The 24,345-nt window shown below is 39.5% G+C and overlaps 1 pseudogene; it reads right to left on the bottom strand.

Moving 5' to 3' along the window:
- Positions 1–4,871: 4,871 nt before the first annotated feature.
- LOC147449751 (uncharacterized) lies at positions 4,872–5,473 on the bottom strand (annotated as a pseudogene).
- Positions 5,474–24,345: the final 18,872 nt, after the last annotated feature.

The raw sequence follows: 24,345 nt of genomic DNA, 5'->3' as shown, positions 1-24,345 counted from the left end.
AATTTGACTGGAAGTTTGGCATCAAGACCACAAACAAGGTTAAAGGGTGTAGCATTTATAGATGTTTTGAATGAAACTTGATAAGCCCATTGAGAAGCATGGAGATTCATTTCCCAATCTTTCCTTCCTGAACTAACCACTTTAGTCAACACCGAGCTAAGAATTTTGTTCGTATGCTCAGCTTGTCTGTTTTCTTATGGGTGATAGGGAGCTGATTTGTTATGGATGACCATAAACTCATTACGCAAATACTGGATTACCTCATTGAGGAAATGAGTTCCCCGATCATTGAAAATTTCTATTGGCAGTCCATGTCTTGTGAATACATACTCATATAAGAATGCAGCAGTGGTTCTGGCATCGTTCTTTTGAGTTGCTTTAGCCTAGGCCCACTTGGTCAAATAGTCTGTAGCTACAATGATATATTGAGCTTGGGTCCTATAAGCAGGTGACTGTATTGGCCCAACAAAATCTATATCCCATTTTGGGAAAGCTCTAGCCCCCATCATTGGTCTTAAGGGCATGCTATCTACTCGTGTTGGCATTTTTGCTCGTTGGCAAGCATCACGCCTTCAAACATATTCTTTGGCATCTGCAAAAAGTGTTGGCCACAATATGCCTGCCAACCATCAAGATTGCTCTTGCGGTGGTCTCACTAGAAAAGTGACCTCCAGCTAATCCAGCATGTTCTTGTTCTATAATCGAAATATACACATTTGCACAAAGACGCAAATGTTGATCTTTACCTCTCCGATACAATTGGTTCCCAATAAGAGCATAGTCTCTTGCTTCAATTTCAATTGCTCTTTGACGGTGTTTACTTATATCCGCAGGAAATGCTCGGCTTGATAAGTAAGTAACTAGATAGCTACTCCACTTAGGAACATGTGACATTTGAAACAATGTTACATGAGGTATGGGTGTTTGTTTTTGACATTGAGGACAATCCTTTACAAAAGATCTAACATCTCTCCTCATAGTCGGCCAAAATACTCCAAGTCTCAAGATTCGTTGCATAGTTTGGCCTTCCGTGAAGTGAAGTCCTACTATGGTAACATGTGCTTGACTTAGATACTGTTGTTTTTCTTCAGGATTAATGCATAAGAGAAATATCCTGTCCCGAATTCTTTTGTATAGTCTACTGGCTAGTAATTGATACATAGACGATTGCTCAATTAATCTATGAAATATTTTGAACCTATGAATCAATATCCCGTCCCGATTTCTTTTGTATAGCCTAGTAATTGATACATAGCTGATTTCTCGATTAATCTATGAGCTATTTTGAACCTATGAATCAAGTTAAAACTTAATTTGGCTTAAAATGTCAAGAAAAAGTAAATAATCTGAGTTTTGGCCAACTCTTGAAATTTTTACTTCGAAGTGTCTTTGAGCTTACCAACTGTTTCAAACAACTTTTAAGGTTACTCTCCAATCGGACTGAGTGGTTTCGAGTCTTTTCGAGCTATGTCTAACCATAGAATTGAAATTTTGCAACTTCCAGTAACAACTCACACTTGATCCTTTCAGAGAGAGCAATATTTTGAAATCCACCTCGGATCCTACTTACCCTACTCCTAGATTCTCATGCAATGGGGTTGTGGAAAATGTCCACAAACACTCGTTTTCTTGTCTTTTATGTTTTCCTGAGCACTGATCTTAAGACTTGTCTCATCTACCAATCATTATCAAAATCCTAATCAATTTCTACAATCCTAAAATCGGGCACTCAGCAAGTATGATTACTTCCAAGCTACCTCTACACTCAAAAGACGACAATCTTAAGCTATGCGGTTTCTAAAAGAGAATTTTGAACTCTAGGCGAACCTAGAGGAGTTTAAAGGATAACTTCACAAGAAGCTCATGGTTTTTCCTAGTTTAGGTCTCTTTGATCCCTGGTAACGGCGCCAAATGTGGGACACATGTCTAACCTCACCATCCTAACTTATTGCAGTATTAGCGAGAACCACGATTAATTTGTCAATCCATGGGATGAAGCTGACTTGCCTAGTGTATAGAGGCTACAAGAGGGTGTCAATCTCTCGGAAAACAACTAACTACTTGCATCTAACTCAAGCTACACTCAAGTGACTGAAATCATCAAAAGCCATTCGCTGATCAGCAAACAAATCACATCCGTTACAACATCAGATAACATCCAAACGTAACGAAACTTCTAGGACATGTTTATAAGACCTAAGCACACATGCTAATGGTCTTAAATCCCACTTTAGGTCAAGTTCCAAATCGCAATTATTAAGAGTAGTGGATTTTTTACCTAGTCATTTTCGGCCCGAAATGCATCTAAATGCTTAGCAATGATGCCCCAATACCCCGCCTATGCTTAATTTTTTATTTGAAAGTGTAAATTCCTAATTATGATGTAATTAGGCCGTGGGTTGGCGACACCAAAAGCAACAAAATATTGTGAACTGCTTACGTCAATGCGTAGAGTTCTTACGTGCGTTTGCAATACAGCAAACACGACTGCAATGTGACAATTGGGGAGGGAGTAGGAAGCGCGAGAAGGAGAGGAGTGAGCGCCATTAGCTCACGCTGTGTATATCTTATCCAAAAACTTATAAGAAACTTACAAAAATTGATTTTTATACCTTAGCCAAGGTTTTTGGGTGGTCAAAACTAATAATATGGAGTTCTATCAAAGCTGGGAAATGACAGGTTGATATAATCTAGAAGCTTGTAGCCCCAACTCATTAATTACAGAGTTTATCCAAGAAAATAGGAGTTACAATATTTCCGATTTATCAAAATAATAAGTGTTTTACAAAGAGAACTCCGAAAAATGGTATCCGTGTTAGCTTGTTGCTAACATATGGCATGTATCTCTCTAAGTATTTATAATGGATTTTTTTTTTGGCATAATTATGTCTTTGTGCAACAACTTATTAGTTGTTTTGTGTACTTTCGAATGTCTTCATTTGATACCTTGATTGTGTTGCATGGAAAATTAATTGACTTGCATGATAAGAATGTTTCCATTGCATTGAAAAAGATAAGAAAAAGGCGTAATGCCAAGGCTAACAAACTGAGAAAAGAAAAAGATGAGATTAATAAGCGCCCAACCCGCTATCTTAAACACCATGGGAAATTTGATGAGTACTTGAATTTTGTTCATCCCTCGAGGGACGTTATTTTTGTCGAGTGTTATCCGCCGTCAGACTCAATATGGGTGCCCAAGTTGTTTGGTTCTTGATTTGTAGAGTCAAAGCATGGTGAAGTTCCCCCCTGAATTGAAGAGGAAATGATAAAGTATTGTATGCAAGATATGTGGTAAATATTTTGTCACAAAGACAACCACCAATTTTTGGATTGGTGGCTCTAGTTTTTCCATGTGTACATATGAAGCACCAACATGCATCATAAAGTTAATGCAATATTAGATACAATATTAAAACCGCGTTGGCAAGGATGGCAAGTATTTTGGCACATGAGCATTGTGGTAAGGTGACTTGCCTGATCCATAATAAGCATGTTTTCTTCAAGAACATGAGTATTTTTCGGAGGGGCTTAACCCAATTCAGGCCCAAAAACACTATGATCATTGATGACGGTAAGTACAAAGTGTGCCAAAATCCTGAAGGAAGTTGGCTTAGTACTCCCAAGTTAGAGGACCAAACTATTGAACAACGGCAACAGTTTCTCGTAGAAACTTTGGCTCCCTGGCTATTTTTTTGGCTGTAATCGGAGGATCATACAACATATACAATTGACAACGGGTTTGATATTGGCGCCCAGATGTGTTTTTTGATGCACTTGTCAGCAAGCTTCAAGAAGACCTACAAGAAAGTGATGAGGCCTGGTGGAGGACAGAGAACCATCGGTGGAGACAAAGGGAGGCTAACAAAGAAGCTGAAAGTCATGAGAGGGAAAGCCTCAAGAGGGAAATATTAGAGAAGCAATAGAAATTTGAAGTAGAAAGGCCAATGTAGGAGACATAGGCTAAACAAAGCTAGGAGCACAAGCACCCTAGGTACTACAAGTACAAGCGCCCTAAGTAGCACAATCATTTTGAAGAGTAGTCCAGACTCTTTGCATACCTGTAAAATTAATATGATGAAAAGTTGTAATATCATGATGAGATTGCCTTTTCAATGTTCATACCTATTTTCACTTTCACTCCAAATAGTAATGCTTACAAAATTTTTACCATTGTATTTTTTTGGGGCCATACCTTGTTCTATGTTGGCATACTTTTTGATCTTGATAACATTATATGAATGCAATGGTAGCATATTGAGGGACTTCTTTTCACACTCAGTAAGCTAGTAACCCTAAGCAATAAGCTAGTTGACTTACCCAATTTGTTGATAGCATGGATAGTTGTAAGCATCATGAATGGTTCTTGTTGGTATGCTAGTTAGCATACCCGGTTATGCCAATCAACAAACATGCTTTTGTGTATGCTAGTTAGCATACATTCTAATTATGCTATGTATGCTAGTTAGCACAGTCTGTATGAAGATTAGGAGAGTCTATATTCTAGTTAGCATAGGGGGTATGGTGGCTAGAATATTGTATTTAGTTAACTTATGCTATTTAGAATACCTACTTATGCTGGTTAGCATAAATACAATTGTGTATGCTAGTTAGCATAGTGGCCATCATACCTAGTTACTATACCTAGCTATGCTAGTTAGCATAGATGCTAGTTATTCTATGTATTCTTGTTAGCATAATATGTATTCTAGTTAGCATACTTAGCTATGCTAGTTAGCATACCCAGATACTGGTTGTTATAAACACCAAAGCCATGTATACACACTCTGTAAAAGAGACACAAAACCAACTTTATGATAAAATTGCATTATTTGTTGCAGCAAAAATTACATTGAAAATCTAGTGGTTACAACTCAAAAGCTGAAGGGCATGCTATTAAAGATTTCTTCATAGCTTTTTGGGGTGATTGTGTACACATCCGTTCTCCTTGGGATGTGCTCCATAGGTATTTTGATAGATTGCACTAGATGTGAAAGTAGGTGGACGATGGGCTGCTTGTGGTCTAGCTTGAAGGTGTATGCATCCAATTGCTTGTAATGCAGTCCTTGCACAACATATGAGCCTCTGTCAATTACATTGATCCATTCATCGATGTAACCATTCTCCACCTTCTCCTTTGTTGCAACACACTTGACAAGGTAGAAATTCACATCCTCGACATTGGTTGAAGCATCTGGATGTACAGCAAAAGTGTTTCCAACACATAGAGTGCTACTCAACACATCATGATGACCTTCGTATGTGAAACCATCATAGACAACGACTTCCTCTGTTGGAACTTCATTTGTTGTTTCAAAATCCGCCAAAACCTCATCGGGTAATGGCAACAAAATATGATAATCCCAAGCCTACACGTGAGATTTATTGATGCAGTGATTCTACCTTCTGTGTGTGCATGCATCACAAAAGCATGCCAAGTTTCTTATTGCAAGGGAATTTGGATCATGTGGGTTGTGATCACAGAAAGAATGCAGAAAGTGATATTTTTCCATAGTGGCACATTCTACTTGACTTACTTGTTCACATCCCCCTCTTTAACCTCCCAGAACACATGAGCACATTCCCTTTCTTTTGAAGGATATGATGCAGGTGCTCCCTTCCATAGGTTGTCTTTAAAATAAGCAAGCACATCTACTACAAACCACACAATGACTCCATCCGGTTTTAGCTGCTCATGGGTCAAGGTTATTTTCACACCTGTTCCTACACAATCATGCTCGCCCTTTTCAGGCTACCCTGATCCAAATAAGAACCAACTCATCCCAATACCTATGAATTTTTGAGTCCACCATATCCTGCAACAGAAGAGAAAGGCTTGGCTCCCTTGAGCTGCGAGGCCACACCATTGGACCACACCCAATGTTGCATAGGAGTGACACCCTCTTATTGTAACCAATCACGATGTAGCATGAAGAAATGTTTCACAAACAGTGTGTCCTATACCTTGTCATCTAATATGAAGAAGTGGGTTGTTCTGACTACCTCCCTTGTCTTGCGGTAGTATGTTATGTGTACAAAAATGGTTACCTAACTAGAGTGCCAATGCGTTGACCAAATCTCATTTTGCTTCTTGAAGGCATAATTTTTGGCAAAATTAACAATTGAGACACCAACATCATTTGAAAACCAAAATAGACAATCCTTGAACTTTTGTCCTTGCCTTTGAGCTACATAGTTATAGCGATGAAGAGCTTCAACTTGGTCTTCAGAGTTGCAGAAACTCCCATTACTACATTTCTTTATGTAAAATATGTTCTCTTCTTTTACTGTTTCCATGCTTGTCCTTTGCTTCTACATATGAAATTACTTTTACAGTAATACTCTTACATGGCTTTGCTATCTCCAAGCAGCATAATTTTAATCTCTTGACTACACATATCTTATAGTCTCCCATCAGGGATTCCCTTCTATGGAAAAATTCATCTGCTGACTTTAGACAAAGAACTTACTCCCACATTTGTGTGACACCTTCAAACGTGTGATGTGAAGCCAAACAACCCTTGCTAATGCTCTCCCATATGGCACATATACTGCATGGATAGTCACAACCCGTATCATGCAGTCCAAAGGCACAAGAGTGCATGTGGTTTAATGAGTCCTTTAAAAAGGGCAACTGCACATGGTATTTGGAATATCATGTGTATGTATCCTTCAACCACCTACAAAATAATGGCTTCAACATCTCGAACATTCTCATGCCAATCTTGCAATCTGGATGTTTTCCTTTGAATCTATTAAAGAGCTCAACATACAATATCCAGAGTTGATTAGTATGTTTACTAGGGTAAATGAATCCAAACAAGCATATACAGACTGTTACCTAGGACATCCGGCATGTTCATGAAAACAAATCAGTGTTAAAAATCATATTCAACATCCTAACATGCATGGAACAAGGTGTGCTGACTACCATATATAGTGTTTTCATTAGCATAAAAAGTATGCCAGCTAGCATACTCAGTGTGCCAACAAGTATATGTAAATAGAATATCATGGGTGCTAACTAGCATACTAGATATGCTAACAAGCTCATTAGGTATTGTAACAAGCATAGCATGTATGTTAACTAGCATAGACAATGTTCTCATCAGACTAGCACACTAGTTGTGCTAACAAGCATAATCAGTGTGTTGTTTAGCATATGAGGTATGCTAAACTACATAGAATGTGTGCTAAGTAGAATAGAAAGTATGCTCACTAGCATGGACTAGGTTTTGACCAGCATACCACCCTAAATGCTAACAAGAATAAAAGGTGTTTTAATTAGCATACCAATTATGAAGTTGATCATACCCAGCATGGTAATTAGCATACTAGATATGCTAATAAGCATAGAATGTGCTAAGCAACGTAACCATTTTTCTAGTTAGCATACTAGGAAAGGTAGCTAGCATACTCATTACATCAAACAACATACTCAGCATGCTAGTTTTCATATTAGGAACGCTAACTAGCATAAACATTGTGTTAAAAAACATATGCAACATGCTGGTGATCATACTAGTTATGCTAACTAGCATAAATCGTGTTAATTAGCATAAATATTGTGTTAACTAGCATATTTTGTATGCTAGGTAGATTACTAGGAATTCTAACTAGCATAAAGGGTGTTAATTAGCGTACATATTGTGCTAAACCACATACTCAACATACTAGTGAGCATACTAAGTATGATGACTAGCTAAATGGTGTTAATTAGAATATATATTGTTAGAGCTAGCATACTTTGTATGCTAGGAGGTTACTAGGCATGCTAACTAGCATATTCATTATGCTAAACAACATACCCAGATAACTGGGAATGCTAACTAGCATAAACCTTGTGTTCAACATCATACTCAGAATGCTAGTGAGCATACTAGATATGTTACTATCATAAAGAGTGTTGATTAGCATACATATTGTGCTAATCAACATAGTTTGTAAGCTTACTAGGCATGCTAACTAGCATACTCATTATGCTAAACAACACACCCAACATACTAGAAATGCTAACTAGCATACCCTTGTGTTAAACAACATACTCAAAATACAAATGAGCATCCTAGGTATGTTAACTAGCAAAAAGTGTTGACCAACATACTATGTATGCTAGGTAGATTACAAGGCATGCTAACTAGCATACTCATTATGTTGAACAACATACCCAACATACTAGGAATGCTGACTAGCATAAACGTCATGCTAAACAACATATTCAACATGCTTAACAACATACTAGGTATGTTAACCAGCATAACATATTGTGTTAATCAACATACTCTATATGCTAGGTAGATTACTAGGCATGCTAGCTAGCATAAATGGTGTGTTAAACAACATACTCAGCATGCTTAACATCATACTAGGTATGCTAACTAGCATAACATATTGTGTTAACCAAAGTACTTTGCATTGTAGGTGGATTACTAGGCATGCTAACTAGCATACTCATGGCATTCTATTGAGGCGGTCCGGGACGGGCAACAAGAGAGGCGACCTCTAAACACCTCTCAAGGCTCTCGTGCTGCTCAATTGGGACTATGGCTACCACAAACAAGCGAAACAACAACAAACACACAACCAACAACAAGTGAAGGGGCACCACCTAGTTATAGAGCGAACTACAGTGCAACAAAGGAGAATCCCTGAGCAATATAAGCAAGAAGGAATGGTACACTATCACTAATATCAATGCTAAAAATAAACACACCAAACACACACACACACACACACACAGTTTTGTGCACGAATTAGCTTCAATTTTAATGATTGACGCGGGTGTATAAACAGCTTAGAGGAGAGTCAAGAGACACAATTAAGTTTGATGATGTTGCGATGTACACATTATCTTAGGGCATTAGGAAAAATATGAACCCTCTAGGGGCCCTTTGGGATTAAGGTTAATTAGAGGCCTAATTAGAGGCCATCCAATGAGAAGAGGGTGGTGGACACACTCTATGCCCTCAAAAATGTAGGGGGACAAAGTAGTCTTACCTAGTGAGAAGGTGGGGTGTGGGGGGGGACATATGGAACCTCCAACTTCCCTCCTTTTTGATCCGGTTTTGAAAAATTCCCAAAAATTTAAAATTTTTCAAAATTTTCAAAACTCAAATTTCATCTTCTTAAAACCCCCCTAAAACTATTTTATGGTCAAAAAAGAATTTTTTGGCCTTTAAAAGTCAAAACGTGCACCGAAAAACCCTAAAATTCAAATTTTTTAAAAAACTTTTGAAAAATCTTTTTTTGCTATCCAGAGATCCCCCAAAAGTAGTTCTTAAACAAAAAGTGATTTTCTCTCTCTAGAACCCCTTTTCCAACCCCTCCTTGGTTCCAACCATCACACTCATCCTCTACTCCAAGACTCTCTCTCTCTACACCATCTCCATTGCTGCAGCAAGGAAGCTCCTCTCTCCTCCCCTACCACCTTCCATTGCCACACCAAGCAAAGGTTATCCACCTTCTCCTCCCATTGCCACACCAAGCAAGGGTTATCCACCTTCTCCTCCCATTGCCACAAGGGTTAACCACCTTCTCATATCACTTTATCCCACCTACATTGTAGCAACAAGCAAGGTCCTTCTCCTCCTCCTAGTTTTCTTTGCTCAACCATGGCCTATTCTACTTCGCAAAGGCGGCCAAAGGATGAGGTCACAGCACTTGCATGCCACAACACTAGAGGTGTAGATGATGAGTGGGTGCCACAAGAGTTCACCAAAGGTGCTTGGGTATACATGCAATTATCTGCTATTGGCCCTCATCGTGTGCGGAATCGTGCAAACTTGGATCTTCATTGGAAAGGAAAGCTTCTTGGCTTCAAGAACCACAAAGACAAGGGGAATGTAGCCATTGTGCAACATGTTTTCTCAATGTCAACCATGCATTTGCAACAACCACCTCGATTTCCAACACATTGTAAGTACATGTTTTGAGAATACAAAGCTAGGTGTGAAATCACAGTGTAATGTTATTATGGATTCATACTTAAGATTTTTCATGCATTTATAGTCATATTTCCAACCACGTTGGTGGAGGAGCAGCCACTACATAGTCTCTCCGGCACATTCAATGCTATACATGAGGATATTATAGCAATAATGTTCCCACATCTTTGCCCAACCAAACTGGTTCAAAGAAGGATTTTCTTCTATTCTCACTCCTATATTGTCCCTACTTCTACACAAGCGTTTGGAACGCTTGAACCCATCAAAGTAACTTACTTATTAAGTATGGAGTGGCCGGTGCCAGCTTTGTAGTCGGTAGCATCTTTCAAGCAAAAGATGATAATGGATGTCCAAAACTCTTTGAAATACTCTAAAGCTTCTAGTTCTGTGGGCTTGAGTTGGTGTTTGCCTATTCATTGTTTTGTGCACATTTTTAAAGAGTTTGGATTTGTGGAGACTACCACAATGCTTGTATGTAAAGATTCACATTATGAGGAACTAGGAAGGCTTTTAGAAGAGGACTGGGGTTTTGTGGAGGGCATGCACAACGGGGACCGGTACCGTTGTAAGGTTGGAGCTTCAGGTATTGGAATGCGCTATTTGAAATCCCGCACCTCCTTGTACATACGAATTCACTATGATCGTTGGATGTGCAAGCTTGGAGTGTGGACTCCCTTACAGAGTGTAGACGGCGCTATTGCAAGCTTTGACATTGCAGTGAAGATGCCCAACGATGCTTTGGAGGCAGTCCAAGTGAACAAGAATTGGACTAATGAGTTAGGTGGCCCCCCTTTTATAATGGACCCTTTTTTTAAGACATTTAAAAAAAAGGCACTTTCACCAAAAAATGATTTCTCATCCCAATGCAAAAAGTTATATTAAAAGGCATGATTTGCCAAAGCAAATCATGTTGATTACAGCGGGGATCAGTTTGAAAATTGCAAGAGTTACAAAGTTATAAGATCGATAGCATAGTTCCATCCATCCCCTAGTCCTCCTCGACCTTCAATTTGTCTTCCATTCTCTTCACAATCTGCGGACATTCATTACAATAAGCATCCAATGATCGACAAACCATGATGTATTGAAAATGTGGTGGAAGGATTCTCACCTTGTGACCTTGTAAACGAAATTGTGCTTGTTGAAGGGCCTCAAAACCCATAATGCTTTGGACCTCAAGCTTCCCTTGCACATTACCTAGGACAACTCCCCCCTGGCAATGTGGCCATTATCCATAATGAATTTACTCCCCAAGCCCATTTTATGACTTGGACGTAGTTAAAAGCTTTGAGCAAGTTTTTGTGTTTGAGCACCATTGCTCAAACTGCGCATCAAGTGTTCCTAGTGCGTAGATCCCTTGTATGCACAGCGTTTGGCACTGGCTTTCGTGGTAAAGTGCTTGCCCAGATAGGGATACATGCTTCCATTGTCTCAACTGACCCAAAGGCCATAGAGCAGTCCCTCTTGACTGGGGAGTTGCCTTACACGCAAAATAGGCGCCAGGAAATGGTCAAAAAAATTATGAACTCAGATACATGATGTAAAATCACTGTTTTGGAAGTAATAAAAAATGTTTGAAATTGTCTCTCTATCTTGCAAATTCTTTTGAATGTGATTTGTCAATCTTGAAAATTGTTTCAATTGGTGATATGAAAATTGTTTTGATTAGTGACTTTGTAATTTCAAGTTCTGTATGTAATTTCAGTCAATTTCAGTAAATTTAGGTATTTTATGTTCCCTAGGGGGTAGATAAGCCTACCAAGGGCCAAAAAAATCCTGGCCACAAGGGCGCGCAAATGGCCCATCCATCATTTTTGAATGGGCCATTTGCGCGCCCTTGTGGCCAGGCTTTATTTTGCCCCTAGTAGGATTATCTACCCCCTAGGATACTTACAAAGCACAAATTTATTGAAATGAATTGGTTTTGCATCATTAATTTAGATGCACCCTTTTTATGGAAATTCCAGCATATGTTCACACTCAAGGACACTAGAAAAGGTGAAATCAATTATGAAATGAAGTTTCTAGCACACTATCTCCTGCTTTAGCTCTACCTAGTATACCCCTGCACCAAAAAGTCCAATTACATTGGACATTTGAAAAATCCAAATTAATGTTGCATAGACACTTGGTTTCACAATATGTTATTTTTTTTGATATCCTATAGGGAATTCAAAGCTTGAAATGGCCAAAAAAGGGTGTCCACAAGGATCCATGTAAAATAATGTTGCAAAACCAATAGGTTTTAGTAAATTTGTGATTTTTAAGTACCCTTGGGGGTAGATAAGCCTACAAGGGGCAAAAAAAAGCCTGGCCACAAGGGCGCGCAAATGGCCCATCCAAAACTGATGGATGGGCCATTTGCGCGCCCTTGTGGCCAGGCTTTTTTTTGCCCCTTGTAGGCTTATCTACCCCCAAGGGTACTTAAAAAGCACAAATTTACTGAAATTGACTGAAATTACATACAGAACTTGAAATTACAAAGTCATTTCATTACAAAGATAATAGACACAGTAGACACAACTGTTGATCATATTGTCATTGGAAAGTTAAATCATTACAAAGATAAGGGTGTGCAATACAAAAAGAGGGGTAACTTCGGCTAATGCTCGAAGTCTCGTCGCAATCGACGTGCAAGCTGCATATCTTTTGGCTGTATTGTCACTCTCTTTGCATGTATGGTGCATAGGTCGGTATCTTCCAACACCGAAATGATGTGGGCCTCTGCAGCTTCTTGAATAGCCTTAGCACTATTGCTTGCATTCTATATTGATTTCCATAGCTTTGAAGCACCTCCTTCACAGTGCGAGCAAAGGGGGCGCGTCGAATCAAAAGCTCCGTCGTCTTCTGGTAGTGGCGTATTTTTGCAAATGCCCTTGCTATTTTTCGGCGCCGCTGCGGTTGTCTTGGGGGCACTTGCACATTTGCTGGCGGGGGGCGTTTAGGCTTCTTGAAAAACTTAGACTTGCGCCTGTTTACATGCTTAGGGGCTGGTTCTGCAGCCTCTTCTGATTCTTCCTCTTCCCTTGGCTGCCGATCTTGTCGTGTGGGGAGAGCTCCCTGGCCTCCAGGCAATTTCTTCCCCCCAATGGCCACCCGGTGTGTGCGCGGTATTTTATCTTGCAGCCATGGTGGCTCACTCTCTGATTCAGTGTCTGTATGGACCACCCAAGTCTTGGATGGTCCTGTTGGTGATTGGTGGTGCGACGGCTGCTCCCTATCGGACTCTATTGTTTGCTGGCCCTCTTCTTCTCTCCAGCGCTGGGCACATTGCTTCATTATCCTTCTAGGTGTTATATCTTGAGGAGGTGGAGATTCAACAGTCCTCAATGACTCTCGTGCCCTACCACCATGCCCACTACCAGATGAGTTCCTGGAACGGCCAGGCGTTCGTGGCCTTTTTCTTGTGCCTTTAAGCCATGACGGCTTCTCACATCCTTGGAGGGTGTTTTTATTGGCAGGTGGATGCTCTTTTGCGGTTTTTTTGGTGCGTGCCATTTCGTTGGTAAGAGCTCACATGTTCTTAAGAAATGAGTGGTTTATGAGAGCATGCAATATTTACAAGGGCCCATTTAAAAAGGGCCCTGTTCACACTAATTTTTTTTAAAAAAGGTATTATTTTTTAAATAAACATGTCGCTAGGAGTTGGACCGTGCGTTCACGTTTAGTGACTCACGCAGTATCCACTTTGATCCTTGTCGCACTCTGCATCGCCGCCATGTAGCATGCTTGGTGGGACCTTGCGACATCTGCCACTTGTTGCTATGCTCTTGACGACTCAATTTCCGCACTTCTATAGCAATCTTGGATTGTCGCGCACGCTCCATTGTGAACATCTCCTCCAAATAATTGGATTGCACCATTCCGCCACCATGTCGAGTATTTTTGAAGTACACTCCCCTTGCTTGATAATGGGACTTCTCCATGCCTTGAGTGCTAAAAATTTCAAGCGATCCATACTTGTGCATAAAAAATGCACCATGCGCAAACAAGATATGTTGTTCACATGAGTAAATGATCCAAATTATTAAATAAAAACAATCCCTTGTAATGAATACACCATGTAAAATGACTTACCATGTAATGTGTGATGTTATTTTCACCCCAAGAAAGGGTGAAGACCTTGGTAAAATCTGCCAAGGCTTCTTGAAATGATTGGCGTTGTTCTTCTTTTGTGTTGTTAAGGTCCATAAGCTTGACCATTTTATCAAAATGTGCCCAAACTTGCTTGCGCTTGTTTGAAAGCTCGCCATTTGAATCATTGTCGGTAGTAGCTTTGCATAACTCCTTCCAAAGCTCCCAAAGGTTACCTGCCTGCTGGTTGGAGCTGTTTTGAGCATCATATCGACTTGGATTTCCTTGGGAAACTTTCTTCAAAAAGTGTCTAGCTTTTTGTCCACTCATTGACACTTGTTGAGCAATTTCATGGGCCTCCTCTGTGTTCTTTGCAGCAACGATAGACACATTTCCACCGTGACAGCCAATGGAATTCAAGATTACCTCCACTCTTTTGATCGCTTCCTGGTACTTTTCCAACGATTTCATTGTGAAAGCATAGTCAATGTGGAGCTTCAATAGTCTATCAAAAATGCGCATGAATGCGTGTAATGTACAAAAATGTACATTCGATAGAGAAAATCAAAAGATTGGTTTCCAAGCGTGGTCCTTTTGATCACGGTCTGGGGCATTGAGCATGGGACATCTCAGGATAGACGCTTCCCATTCTCTACCTTCATCTTCGACATCACGACAATCTAACCCTTATTCTCCATGCCCTTGCCATGGAAGAATGGAACCGGCCTTTGCAGTGCTCTTATGTGATTTTTTTCCATTAGGTTTGTACCCTCGAGTGAAAAATGGACAAGGCATGAGAGAATAAGCCCCTTGTTTGCAGCCAAGAAAACACTTTATGGTCTTCAAATCCCCACCTAAGTGCCACTCCACATCATAACTACCAAAACCCTCAATCTCCAACTTCTGACCTGCAATTTGGGAGTGTATTACTTCTGTGATCCATGGAGTTCTCTCAAAAATCCATGAAAGTACTCCATTGGTCTCTTTGGGCACCTCAATAGTACCCAACCACCAAATGTCTTTCTCTGACTGGACGCTAAAAGATGGGGTGGGAGATGGCTCGACTGAATCCCTTTGCTTCGTTTGCAGAAGGGCCTCGTTCATTAGAGTGACACTTAGTCTCTCTAACCTTCGGCCTTTCACTATTTGACACTCATCGAGTTTCAGCACAAAAGCGACTTTTGTGTCAAGCACTACAAAATAAATAGCTCTAAGACCTTAAACTTCAGAGTCTATGATAAGAATAATACCAAAGAAAAAAGTAAAGTGTGTCACCTTCTTCAGGTAACTCGTAAAATCTAAGCATGGCTTCTTGAAGCCTTCTAAGATCCACAAAAATATTGTTCCACATTGTGTAAGGAAAGTCCTTCTCCGAAGGTCTTATGGCTTGTTTCTTACCTTTTCCCCTTGTCTTTGTTGCGCACGAAGCATAAAGGGAAGTTGGCATTGTGTCCTCAATGTGTAGGTATGTCCCAATGCGGGAGAACACATCTTCGTTTGTGGCCTTCTTTGCGAGCTTGACCTTGTGAGGAACGGGAAATAGGTTTTTCACAATGCCATGTTCTTTGAGGGCATCCTTTAGGAGTTGGAAAATAGCCTGATAGGCTTTGATGTTGATTTCAGCCTCATCACAAGCTTGTTGAACGTCATCATCACTAACCACATTTCTTAATTTACGCATAAGGTCCTTGGTGACTGCATCCTTAATGTGCTTACCTCCAGGTGATTGTAAGATAGAAATCACGTCCTGGGTATTGAGACAACGAGTGCTTTTTTTCGGAGAGCTTCTAATTTAGAGCTTTTTGCAAAAATTTAGGTCTTTCTTGGTTTTGAACTTCATTTGTAGATATTTTAGTATTTTTGGTCTAATATAGCTACACGAAAACATGCATCATTGTGAAAATAATTTCCATTCAAGTTTCACACTTCTATTTTGGTGTGTTTGGAAATCTCCTAGCTCCCACTTATAGATGGCCAATCTAGTAAATCTCAATAAAGAACTTTAATGTAATCTATTTTTGAAAAATATTTTAATGGTAGCAAGAAGGCTAGGGTGTACGTGACTTCAAATTATCATGCTTATGGTAAATCAATATTTTGGTTAGCATATGTAAACGGCTACTAGCTATCCAAGCATGAAGAGGTATCCAAAAGACCAAAGGGGAGGGGAAGGGTGCAAAAATGTACACTAAGTATAAAAGGTGTGTTTTACATTAAACAATGGGAATATACTTAGATTTTATTTTAAATTCAAGATCCTTTTGGTTGGATGTGGCTATCAAATTTTCATTACTTTTTAGAGATATAATTTGGTGTCATTTAGAGTAAAGTCTACTTTATTATAGCATCTTAAATTTCTAAATTAAAGTATGCATGTTAATAATGTACCTCACATTCAAATCCACTATTGAGAACAATTGTCATTCTGTAGATATATTCAATTACAAAATCCTAAAACAATATCCTTGGGTCGTCATTTAAACATGTGGAAAACATTAGAAAGGGTTGTGGATGTATAATAGAAGAATGATTTAGTTGTGGAAGTTATCTAGCCATAGCTTACCTTGTAAGGTCACATTTTGTACGAGAACACAGATGCTTACACACACAGACACATACACACACAATGACTCAATAGAGGTGGCAAGGTGACTCTTTAGATGGGTAGCTAGTGTAGAGTTTAGCTGGGGAAATCCTTAGTATATCTATTTTAGACGATATAACCTTGCAATTAATCGACTTGTAGCCAAGCTATACAACTTAGTGAAGAAAGATAATTTTTATGGTGAGTGGTAAAGTGACAGTAAGAATTTGGGCAATAGATCTAGCATCAAAGGGAATTGGGACAATGGAGGATCACTAAACGGGTGAAGTAAAGTATATAACTACCAAAGAGAATTGGTTCTTGTTGGGTGAACAAATGGAGAGATAAGAGAAGGATTAAATGAGCTTTTGGGTGTGTTGAGTTCAAGACTCCATGCCTCAAAAAAGATAATATTATTCTTCAAAAAGCTAGGGAACTCAAGGTACTAGGGTTTTATAGACCTATCAAGAGGAGAGGTTAATAGAACTCCTCTGTGTCTCTGTAGATCATTCAAGATATTCTATCTACAACATTCCAAAGTCCTCAATCATAGACTTGGATATTAGGAACTGATGTGTGGAAGTTCATTTGATAGCAAAGATTCGGGCAACAATTAGACACCGTGACCATTTTCCTCATGACTAGACCAAGGTGCTACTGTGCCAATAATCGTTGTTGGAGACTCTAGAGATTTAAACCCATTACCTCTAGCTTCCACCTCGATTACATTATCCAACCAAGCCTAGATAGTAAGAACAACTAAATTCAACCTTGATAAAGCAATGGAAACAAGTTCCTAGGATTAAGGTACAAGCTTAGAATAGCTATAGCTAAAGCACTCTCATGGATCACTTTTGGTGCTATAATTGGAGTTGCATGCGTTTCGGAAATGTGCCCTAATTACTGGCTCTTCTAGACATAATTGTGTGCATGTATGATTTCTAAGATCTTAGATTAAAAATATGGTTAAGGCATGTTATTACGTGCTCACATCCTTGTCATGAGAGAGGGGTTACAAAATATAGGGACATATGAAACAACAAAGAACCTTTGTGTTGTATGTATTCTAGAAATGTGGCATAGTTAATGTCTCTTCTAGACATAATTGTCTACATGTATGATTTCTAAGAGCTTAGATTAAAAATATGGTTAAGGCATGTTGTTATGTGATTACATACTTGTTACAAGAGAAGGGTTACAATCTATAGGGACATATGCAATAACAAAAAAACCAATAGTAGTAGAGTTCTTGGTGCATCTTTGAATGGGAACGCCATGCACTGCCAATTATTTTAGTAAAAAACTAATATAAGAATGAGGAGGAGCTAGAGGGTTGCTTCCAAAATATTTAAATCTACTATTTGAAGTTGAATGAAAATGTCATGCAGTTGCCAATTATTTCAGTAGGAAACTAATATAAGAATGAGGAGGATCTAGAAGGGTGCTTTCAAAATATTTGAAAGTAAGATTCAAGTTTTCCTCAATTATAATAATAAGGTTTCCACATTGATAACACTAGCTTGATCAAAGGGTCTCTAAGGGTAAGAATTCCAAATGCTCCTATCTCCATTTGTGTGTGTTTAAACTTGACTTTGTTTATTGTTTTCTATAAATGCATGTTGTTAAATCTCTTAGTCTATAGTAAGACGGTCTCATGATTCATGGAAGAGAATAAATTTTATGATAGTGGTCATTGCCATCAACACACGATCCTTTATTGGAAGCATTAACATAGAAATTGGTCGCAAATAAGATGTGTGGTATCTATCTTCCCCTAATTTAGTAGTTAACCATGGGTTCTCAATTAGTGTTTCTATTTATGTGTACTTCCATACTTGCTATAACTCAGAAATCATTTCTTCCATTGTTCTCCATTTGGATGGACATGTTGAAGCGACCTCTATAGTTACATTCTCATTACTCATTCCACGCTTGTTGAATTGGCCTTCAGAGATTCCTCCTATAACCTCAGGAAATCTTATAAGACTCAAGAGTCCCCAAAAATTTAAGTATATGGGGATGATGAAGGGGCTTTTGGACCTGAGTCATCTTCCACATTGTTCCCTTTATGAGGATACTAAGCACTAAGAGAAGCCAACATCCTTGGACTCCAAGTAGTATCAAGCAAGCTCTTAGTAAAGGTTCTTGTAAGAAGAGCTCAACAAGAACCTGGAACACGTGAATATCATTTTCTTATAACAAAAAAGGGGTAAGGAGCTCAACAAAGGACCAGAGAATATTTTTTATTTTGACAAACAAAATTTAGCGGCTTCAAGGAAAAAGTGAGTCACGAGCCATGCGCACGCAGATGGTCAGTGAGCTCTTGAATTTTTAGTACAAACAAAAAGATTAGGAGTTTGAAAACAATCCCGTACACATAGATGATCAACAAACTCTTGAATTTCGAGATCAAAGAAGGAGATTGGGAGCCTGGTAATAGTGATGCGTATGCAAATGATCGGTGAACTCTTGAATGTTGAGTTTGAGCAAAGAATTAGAAGCTTGTTAATCGTCCTAGAACATATGGATCATCAACTAACTCTAAATTCTTAGTTCAAAGAAAGAGATTAGGAGCTCGCTGACCGTCCGCGTGCGTGCAGACGGACTGCGAGCTCGTGACCTCATTTTTCAAAGTCGTGTGCATGATAAACTTCATAAAGTCTTCATTTTTTTGGCTTATAATTGTGACAAAACTAGCTTAAAAGGTGAGGTTTTTCATTACAAACCAAACCACAATGAGAACTCTTTATTGTCGGCGGCACACGGACAGTGAACGTGCTTCTAAATTGATTTTCAAAGTGTGTGCATGATAATATTCATAAAGTAATTAATTTTTTGGCTTATAATTGTGACAAAATACCTTTAAAAATGAGGCCTTTTGTTACAAACAAAAAACACAATCGAAGCTCGCTAGTCGTCCGCGCGCGCGCAGACGATCAGCGAGCTTGCAAATTGGCATTTTTCTGGTCAACGAGAGCAGGAGCAGACCTAAGAGCGCTAGCATCACATTGCGAGAGCGGGCCAGTTTTTCCTGCAGTCATCAACTGTGCATTAAAATCGATGTGAGAGAGTTGAGAGAGAGACGGGTGCATATATTCAGCGTATTGCATAGTGCCATATGCCCTCAAAATGCAAGCATTAGTGACTCGTCTGGAGAGATGCCCTCGCTTATCATCCACCAAAAACAGCCGAGAGCACATCTTCTTGGGCACATCGTGCAATCAATGCGTTCCAAGAGATGTCCTTCCGGTCCCTTTTATGATTACTTAGAGCAAGTTAATGAATCTTCTTTTGTTTCCATGGTTTACAGACCCACACACACACACACACACACACACACACACACACACACACACAGAGAGAGAGAGAGAGAGAGAGAGAGAGAGAGAGAGACGGGGGGAGGGGGGGGCTGGGGGGACTTGTTTGTTGTACCCTCAAGCACTCAATTTCATTTGTAAGTTCAGAATTTCCTGCTTTTGTAGCCTCAAGCAGTATGTGTTCTTCATTTAAACTGGCCGCTAAGCGCATGGAGAATGTTTTGTTTATCTCTCTCTCCTTGATAATGAGCAACTTCATGATCTCTAGTTACTGTTATTTTTCATATAATACAGTCTGTAGCCTTGTGCGACGGATTTCCTCTGAGCTTCTCTCTGATCTGAGCCTGCAAAAGAAAGAAGAAATAACTTATTTCAACTTGAGCACTGCTTACGGACAAATTCAAAGCTAGGGTTAATCTAAAATTTTAAACCAGAAATTGAGAAGTTGATATTTATGCAGAATCTGAGGAAGCAGAATTAAACGTTACTTCTAACAAAGCTCAGGAGTCAAAATAAATTAGAAGCTCTTAATTATTCTTGTCATCAAGAGCCAAATAGAATAATTTATATTATTGATAAAAAACATGTTTATGCAACCTTCCCTAACTTTAATACTAAAGAATGTAACACTTCTAGCACAGTCCATGGATTGCTTTCTCTTGGTACTTCAGACAATTACAAACCCAACATTGTTCCCTTCCAAAAAAAATTATGATAAGGGACTGCTTGGAAGGCTTTAAAGAATTTTGAATAAGAACCTGATCATAACTAGGCTCTTCCAAAAGGTCACCTGACTATTATCCATTCTATAAACGCATACTACTTCATGGCTTAATGAAAGCTAGCCTCAATAATAAGGATGGATTTCAAAATAGACCTTTTTTGTTATTGATTCATCCATGTGCTTGTTCTCTCTATTTCTCTGCAATCGTTATCAGCTTGTTGGTTGTACCATGCCTTCATTCTTAGTATCATGGCTTTACCCAATTCTGCTCGTCTATTCTAAAGCATACCGAAGTGGAAATGCATACCGATTAATTATGTGTTAAGCTCTGGCAAATGCACGGCAGTTGACTTTTTTTTTTGAGTGCTCTGTAAGACATTTTCTATCCCAGCACTGCCTTATTCTGATCTCGATGGCTCTATGCTACAGCTCTCCATCGCCAAGCGCAGCTGTATCCGAGCTTGCTTGGGGGTCAACATCACAACTGAATAGCCATCTTCTTTGCACAGAGGCTGGTACCGGTGAAGTCCATTGTAGGAGTAGGCACTGCAACTCGGCCCTTATGCAGTGAGAGCACGGATATGATCGGAGGCAGGCAGAGCTCGTGAGTTCGAGAGCACCTAGTGGGTATTTGCCTCTACCCATGTTGGGCCCTGTTGCTTCCGTGTGTTGTAGCACCCTGCATAGGTTGACGATGCTCTATCTCTGCTCAACCTGTTTCATGCAACGTGCTCAAGTTCTTCAACCGCCAAGCTATCACAAACGTGCTACAAGGGCGTTGTCTTTCCTTGCCCTCGACCAGGGCACACGCGCGCGCGCGCACACACACACACACACACACACACACACACACACACACACACACACACAGAGAGAGAGAGAGAGAGAGAGAGAGAGAGAGAGAGAGAGAGAGAGAGATACCAGGAGCTTGAGGCTGAGTCACTCGCAAATCGAGAAGAAGAAGAAGAGAATTTTAACGTCGTAGGAAACCATCCCGAGAGACAGACGGTACCACATTCCACTGTAAGCGCGCGCGCACGCACACACACACACACACACAGAACTTACTATGCACGATGCTGAAGTGTTTCAGCCTGCAGGTGGTTTTTTTTTTTTTTGGTGTTAATACCAATCTAAGAGCAGGCCTGCAAGAGCTTGATGAGAATGATGCAGCCTTCTCACTTTCAATTGAACAACGCGGCTCTCTCTCTCCCACCCACCCCACCACCCCACCCCCCCCCCCCCCCCCCCCCCCCCCCCCCCCCCCCCTCTCTCTCTCTCTCTCACACACACACACACAGTTTCTCTAAGTTTTTCTCTCTGAGCATTATATTGATAGTAAATTAAAAATGGCTATTATTTTACCAATAAACTTGATGCCGCTTCGAAGGAGCCAATGGGATCATGTCACATGATCTATTATGAGCATGAATCCAAAGTTTACGTAAATGTTGTACCCATTTGAATTTATAGGGGTTCATATAGATGAAGCATTCATGAAAGATATGAAACGATTCACTGCAAATGAAGTTTGAACGTGCCTTGGCCCATGAGTTGCTTGCAATACTTCACTTTACCTTTAAGTTTTATTTTTAAGTAATTGTGCTTGAGGGGGATTGTATATTTTTTAAGTTGATATAATTTCAAAAAAAAGTAATTGGGTTCTATGCAAATGCTAAGCTATACTATGTATAAAACGAGGAGAAATTTCAATCCTCATTCCAACCATGCTGCAGAAGGAGCTTCCTCTGAAGGTTCTCATTGCAACCCCAATGACATAGTGATTGTTCACACACAAAGAGAGAGAGAGAGAGAGAGAGAGAGAGAGAGAGAGAGAGGCCGCCGACGGTTATCCTCGCCCTATCCCCATGCTATATAAGCACCTCTTGCACTTTGTAGTTTTTCCCCCCATAGCCGAATCCCTACCTTTGAACTCAACCTCTCCAATAGCCTCAAATCCTGTAGCTCCATGCCATAGCTGCCTCTGCAAGGTCCTCTAATCGGTTGTTTTGCCATATCTCAGTCATGTGGATAAGGAGATCACTCAAAGATGAGGCAAAGATAAGGCTCACCTCTTAAGCCATGTGTTCTTCATATGGATGTAAATTTCTTATCCTTCACTTCTGCTGTCAAACCAAAAGGTTTCGCTATAAGATGCTCCTTGCTTACAACTTTGCAAGATTCAATTCATCTCTCCTCCTTAGCCCTTGTTGTCATGTCCGATAAATCTCTTTATACAATACCATATCGGTGTATTGTGATTGAATGTGCAATGAGAGTGTGAGTGCACGTAGCAAGGATGTGGTTGAAGACAGGCGTCGTCATCAAATTGAAGCGCATAGCACGTGCATGGAGGAGGGTCAATGCACACAAATGATGTGTAGAGAGAGAGAGAGAGAGAGAGAGAGAGAGAGAGAGAGAGAGAGAGAGAGAGAGACTTACTTGATGATCTTCTACTCAATCCCTCACGCACATGCGTTGCAGAATGTCGTGCTTCTGTGAATCTTTACATCATCATGATGGTTGCCATCATGGACACTATTGCTTAATTAAATTTGAATGTTTGTGATTTTTTCAATAGCAATCACATGGCGCTTTCTCCAAAATCATCTCCTCATTATAATAGTTAGATGAATCCTACTTCTCCTACATGTGCATTGACAAGCAAGTGGCAAGTCCCTCTCTATCTATGTATGGCCTTAACACTAGGTTGGTAACCTAACAGGACATAAAAGTGTCCTTTCAGGGTTTTGAAAAAAACCTCCAAAACCATAGTAGATCCACTCATTTTGTAAAATCCTTTCATGAGGTTATAGTTCAAGGCCTACTACACATGGAAAAAATAAGAAACTTCTAAAATTTCTCATCTTTTGGTCACACCAAGCCTCCAAAGTTGATGGACCAGTACATTTTCATCAAAACAGTCATTTCTTACGTTTTGTTGCATAAAAATAAGATTAGGGATTTTTGTAGGACTTGAGATAAATTCCCTAGTTAACTTCAATGGGTTGGTGATCAGAACATATGATTGCTTCTCACTCACTATTTTTTGTTTTGCCAAAAAAAATAGGTACAAAAAGATTGAATTTTTACCATTCTGCAAACCTATCATCAAATTTTCTATAGCCATGCTCAATAAAAATAATATATGCATGTTTTCTTAGTTCCCTATTGTCCTTTAAGTTCATGAGGAGCCATGGAGCATGTCAAAAGAATAATACATCTCTTACCAAGGGGAATCTTGGGGACAAAGATGAAGTGTTAAATATAGCAAACATGAAAAACCTGGGTTCAACATTATGAGTTGTAGAATCCCATAGAAACTATTCAATATCTAGCCAAATTTGATCCTTATGACTAGATATGGTTACTACCTACAAAATGCATGTAGTTGTCACAAGAAAGTAACAATATTGAAAAAGCTATACTTGATATACTAGAATGTTTCGTTTTCTTCTATAATTGAAAAAATCAACCATCGTTGTCTACTATGCAAAATAGGGTATTAGGTGCCCCAAAACTCAAGGAATATTAGCTTTATGTTACAATATGCGACATAGAAAATCAAAACTACATTTGGATATCATGAAAGCCACCAAAAAAATCATAAAAGAGCTAAAATTGGCTAAAAAACAGGATTTGACAATTTTTGTAATTTGGTCATAACTTACAACTTTAACATTTATTTCTCCCTAGAAGCATCAG

Source organism: Adiantum capillus-veneris, chromosome 10, assembly GCF_014529385.1.
Source record: "Adiantum capillus-veneris isolate H3 chromosome 10, ASM1452938v2, whole genome shotgun sequence".
Taxonomy (NCBI): Eukaryota; Viridiplantae; Streptophyta; class Polypodiopsida; order Polypodiales; family Pteridaceae; genus Adiantum; species Adiantum capillus-veneris.
Note: the sequence above shows the minus strand (reverse complement) of the source record. Positions and strands in the feature narration are given on the sequence as shown.